Here is a 6,038-nt window from a genome sequence, read left to right on the forward strand (position 1 = left end):
TTTTTGCATCTGTATTCATTAAGGATATTGGGGTGATGTTCTCCTTTTTTGCTGGGTCTCTGGTTTGGGTATCAAGGTGATGCTGGCTTTGTAGAATGAGTTTAAATGTTTTCCTTCTATTTCTATTTTTTGGAATAGTTTGAGAAGAATGGGTATGAGCTCTGCTTTAAATGTCTAGTAGAATTCCCCTGAGAAGCCATCTGGCCCTGGGCTCTCATTCGTTGGGAGATTTTTGATAATGGATTCGATTTCTTCACTGGTTATAGGTCTATTCATGCTTTCTATCTCTTCCCGGTTGACTTTTGGCAGTGCATGTGCATTTAGGAATTTATCCATTTCTTCTGTGTTGTCCAGTTTGTTGGCATATAATGTTTCATAATAATCTCTGATGATTGCTTGTATTTCTAAGGGATTGGTTGTAATAGATTCTTTTTCATTCATGATTTTGTCTATCTGGGTGCTCTCTTTTCTTTATGAGGAGCCTGGCTAGAGGTTTATCAATTTTGTTTATTTTTTCAAAGAACCAACTCTTGGTTTCATTGATCTGCTCGACTGTTCTTTTGGATTCTATATTGTTTATTTCTGCCCTGATCTTTTTTATTTCTTTTCTTCTGCTGGGTTTGGGATGCTCTTGCTGCCTGGATTGCAATATACTTTCCTCTTAGGACTGCCTTTGCTGCATCCCAGAGATTTTGGATTGTTGTATTTTCATTTTCTTTGGTTTCCATATATTTTTTAATTTCTTCTCCAATTGCCTGATTAACACAATCATCCTTTAGTAGGGTGGTTTTTAACTGCCAAATTTTTGGAGGTTTTCCAGACTTTTTCCTGTGGTTAATTTCAAGATTCATAGCACTGTGATCTGAAAGTGTGCATGGTATGATCTCTATTCATTTATACCTACGGAGGGCTGCTTTATGTCCCAGTATGTGATCTATCTTGGAGAATGTGCCATGTGCCCTCAAAAAGAAGGTGAATTTCCTATCTTTAGGATGTAGAGTTCTAAATATATGTATCAGTTCCATCTGTTCCAATGTGTCGTTCAGGTCCATTGTTTCCTTAGTGATTTCTGTCTGGTTGATCTATCCCTTGCTGTCAGTGGAGTATTAAAGTCCCCTGCAATTAGCACATTTTTGTCAATAAGATTGTTTCTTTCTGTGATTAATTGTTTTATGTATTTGGGCACTCCCAAATTTGACGCATAGATATTTATAATTGTTAGCTCTTCCTGATGAAGAGATCCTGTAATTATTATATAATGTCCTTTTTCATCTCTTGTTACTGCCTTTACTTTAAAGTCCAGTTTGTCTGATATAAGGATGGCTACTCCAGCTTTCTTTTGGCTTCCAGTCACATGATAGATATTTCTCCATCCCTTTACTTTCAACGTGAAGGTGTCTTCAGGTTGAAAATGAGTCTCTTGTAGACAGCAAATAGATGGGTTTTGTTTTTTTATCCATTCTGCTACCCTGTGTCATTTGGTTGGAGCATTCAGTCCATTTACATTCAGTGTTATTATTGAGAAATGTGGGTTTCGAGTCATTGTGATCTCCCTAGGATTCATGTTTATAGTGTTGTCTCTGGCACCTTGTATTCTTTGCAACATTTCCCTCATAGAGTCCCTCTTAGGGCTAGTTTGGTGGTGATGAATTCTATCAATTTTTGTTTATTTGGGAACACTTTTATCTCTCCTTCTATTTTGAATGACAGGCTTGCTGGATAAAGGATTCTTGGCTGCATGTTTTTCTGTTCATCCCATTGAAGATTTCCAGCCATTCCTTCCTGGCCTGCCAAGTTTCATTCGATAGGTCTGTAACTGCTCTGATAGGTTTCCTTTTGTGTGTGTGGGGCCTTTTCTCCCTAGCTGCTTTCAGAATTCTCTCTTTATCTTTATATTTTGCCAGTTTCACTATGATGTGTCATGCTGAAGGCCGATTCAAATTACGTCTTAAGGGGGTTCTTTGTGCCTCTTGAATTTGAATGTCTATTTCTTTTCCCAGGTTTGGGGAAATCTCAGTTATAATTTGGTCTAGTATCCCTTCAGAACCTTTCTCTCTGTCTTCCTCTTCACGAATTCCTATTATATGGATGTTGTTCCATTTGATTGTATCACTCAGGTCTTGAATTCTCCTCTCCTGCTCCTGGATTAATTTCTCTCTCTTTTTTTCAGATTCCCCTTTTGCTATAACTATATCTTCTAATTCACCTATTCTTCTCTCTGCCTCGTCAATCCTTGAGGTGGCTGCCTCCAGTTTGTTATTCACCTCACCTATAGCCTTTTTTAACTCATTATATTGCCTAGTCATTGATTGTCTCAGTTGATTCTTTGATGCTTTTCTCAACCCCAGGGATTAATTTTATGACAAGTTTTTTAAATTCTTGATTCGGTATGTTTTCTAGATCTGTCTTGAGCAGTTCTGTGGCTGTGACTTCCTCTTGGAGGTTCTTCAGGGGAGAGTTCCTTCGTTTTGTCATTTTGGCTAGTTTTCTGTCTCTTGTCACCTTTAGAAAGCTCGTTGTGCACTGTGCACCTATTAATATTTCTCTGTTAATGGAGGCGTATTAACTGTCCAGGACCTGTCGTTTCCAGAAATATTCTTTTAATGGTGTCTCTCAGTTTCTCTTGTTGTGCCTTTGAATATTTTATTTCCCTACTCAGCGATATTTGGGACTCGCCATCATGCACACTTTGGCTTGTTTCTTGGTGTAGCCCTAAGAAGGAAAACAGACAGACAAACACAGAGGGAACAGAAGCACACAAACGCACAGAGAAATCAAACAAACAAACACATTAAAAGGGGGGAAAAAAGAAAGAAAATGGAGAGGAAAGTGACGAAAAGAAGAGAAGATGAAAAAAAGAAAAAATATAAAGGGAGTCAGAGACAACAAAGGACAGTGGACAGTCTAAAAGTGTATGACCTGTTGAGGGAAGAGGTAAGGATGAGATACAGAAGAATATATCTGGATTGCAAGAAGGTAAAAAAAGGGAGAAAGGAGAAAGGAAAATGAGTAAAAATTTAAAAAATATTAAGTAAAAAAAGTAACAATAATAAAAAATAAGTACAAAAAAAGAAGAAAAGAAGAAAAAAAAGAAAAAAATTATAAGGAAAAAAAATAGCAGCAGCTCTCCCTCATGGATAGGCGTGGTTTGGTGTGGTAGGTCTTAGAGGCTGCTCTCAGAGGTTCCGCCTTGATGTCTGCAGAGAGTAGAATGGCGGCATGCCAAGCTCCGCTGGAAGTATGCACTGTAGGCCACTCTAATGAGTCCAATCTCCTTGTGCCACGGTTGAGCCGAGTTATATTTTCCAGGCTTGCCTTGGTTCAAAGTTCCAGTCCATGCACTTTTATGCTACCACAGATGAAATGTACTTGCTTTGGTGGCTGGCTTCTTAGAGGGAGGAATCAGTTTGTCTTGACTCAGGCAGGGATTTCGGCTCCCCCTGCCTGAGGCGAGGTGTGCCGCCTGAGGGAGACGCACCGCAGGAGGTGAAGTGTGAGATGTCACTGACACAACTGCGGATTCCCAACCCCCCACCGGATCCTGATCACGCTGGGGAAGGAATGAGTTTCTCTTTGCTTCGTGCAGCTGTTGCCTGAGGCGCTGTGCACTGCGGGAAATGAGCTGGAAGCTCCTGCCGCCTGAGCGTGGGCCCAGGTCTCCAGGACTGCCACCTTCCTGCCGGGATCGTGTAGGTGTGGGGGCTATTTTTTCCCTGTTGGCACCCGGGATTCGGGATTCTCACAGGCATGCTGGGAATGAGATGCGCCGTGGAAATAAGGTGTGTCCTCCCACTCCCAAAGCCGAGGTTGAAGTGAGTGCCCCTGGCGTTGCGCTGCCGTGGCCACTGACTCCCCGCTGAGATGGCGCAGGGCTGGAAGCTGTTCTTTCCCTTGCGCCACCTGGGTTTGGGATTTAGGCTACCCAGCAGTTATCTATGGAGTGAGCGTCTCTCTCCAAGCGCGGTTAAGCATTCTTTACCTCTTCCCCAGAGACAGTACTATGAGTGTGTTCAGTCTCTCTGTCTCTTCCCTTTGTCTCTTGGGCTCTGCGCGCTTGCCCCAAGTTGGGCTGGGGCTCCCACCTCCCCTGCCCGTCTCGGGCTGGCTCATTTTCCAATCTCCCCAGTTTGCACTCACTCACTCATGTATCTTTGAGGTTGTCTTTCTGGAGTCTGTATTTTCTCCTTCCGCTCTTGCAGATGGGAGTAATGTCCTTCTCAGTTCAATAGATGGGGCAGACGAAGTTTGGCTCCTCCCCCATTATTGTATCCTTTATATAAAATGTTTGTTTGTAATAATCCTTCCCGGGGTTTGTAACATTTCTTGAATCTCAACTATGGTGGCCATTTTTTTTCTTCAGATATTGCTTTTGTCAGATTCTCTTTTTTCTTTCTTTCTATACCTCAAAGTATTCTTGTTTTAAATATTTTCTTATAACCATGTCTAGTAAGTCTCTTATACTCCCTTCTGTGTTTTCTATCCTCATAACTGTGTTTCAGTTTGTATCTCTTTCTGACCCACCTTTCAGTTTACAAATTCTCTTTTTGTTTTTTAGTAAACTCACTGAGAGGTGGTTACTGATAATTTTCTTTGACATCTTTCCTTGAGTTCAGTGAGTTTTTTGGAACTTTGAATTGTTATCTTTTGCCAGTTTAACTATTCTCTGTCATTATCTCCTCCAATATTGTTTCTGCCACATTGTCTCTTTCTTTTTTTCAGAGCATCCAGTTATATATTAGACCTTTTAATTGTGTCCAATGTAACACTTAACACTCAGTTTTTATTTTTCCCTGTCTTCTTCTCTGACACCTAGTTTTTATATTTCTTAGGGGCCTGTTTCTGATTTTATAAACCTTGCATTTTACCTTGTTCGATCTGCCTTTTAAACCCAAATAAATACTTTTTATTGTAGATACTTTTATTTTTACAGATTAAGAATGTTCATTGGATTGTCTTTCATGGTCACAGTTTTCTGTTGAAATTTTCTCACTCTTCATCTTTTTTGCTCATCTTTTGCTTTTTAACTTTCTAATCTTAGTATTTTAAAGTCTGAGTCACCTGTGGGTTCTTTATCTCTACCTTTCTTTTTAAATGTTTATTTATTTTTGAGAGAGAGAGAGAGAGAGAGAGAGAGAGCTCACACACGTATGTGCACAAACAAGGGAGGGGCAGAGAGAGAGAGGGAGAGAGAGAGAGGATCCCAAGCAGTCTTCCCACTATCAGTGCAGAGATCAACATGGGCTTGACTTCAAACTCACAAACCGTGAGATCAGGACATGACTGAAATCAAGAGTTGGACACTTAACCAAATGAGCCACCCAGGCACCCCCCCCTTTAATATCATCATCTCTATTTCATAGCTCAGAAAAATAAGACATCCCATGAAAATTGAAGCCCACTGTGTGATGTCTAATATAGTCACAGGTCTTAAGCAGAATTTGGCATCATAACCACCATCTAATCAGACTCTCTTAAATTAATTCCAGCAGAAAGTCTGCCAATTCATGGACTTGCCCCACAGCACATCAGGGGATTGTGAATACATTGGACAGTTAGAAGAACAAGGCAGTAGAACATCTTATTTTATACAGAAGTGGGAATCATTATGAAATTTCTTTCTTGTTTCAGTAACAAGATTATAGTGCTTTAGAGTATGGCATACTTTAATGTTTAAAGAATAAAAAAGCAAGTGAGCACTGTAATACATGTGAATAAGAAAGATTGCTCTAACTTTCACAGGCACCAAGTTCCTTATTTCAAATGTAGCTAACCCTCATTGTTCATTAGGACTATTTCATATATGCCCATTTACAAATAAGCAATACTTTACAAAAGGCTCTTACCTACTCCGTAGTTCTTAGGATAAATGTGTTTATACTTTGAACAGTCATGTGGATACTGTAAAGACTATAGCATGCTATAGTCATGTGGATAGTATAAAGTTTACTAGGTGAAATTTATTGCCTTCCATCATGATTTCTTTAATCTCTTTTTACAGTGAATAAATGATTTTCTAAAAAGTCTGAATCTTGTAAGTA

The sequence above is a fragment of the Suricata suricatta genome, chromosome 1 (genome assembly GCF_006229205.1).
Source record: "Suricata suricatta isolate VVHF042 chromosome 1, meerkat_22Aug2017_6uvM2_HiC, whole genome shotgun sequence".
NCBI lineage: Eukaryota > Metazoa > Chordata > Mammalia > Carnivora > Herpestidae > Suricata > Suricata suricatta.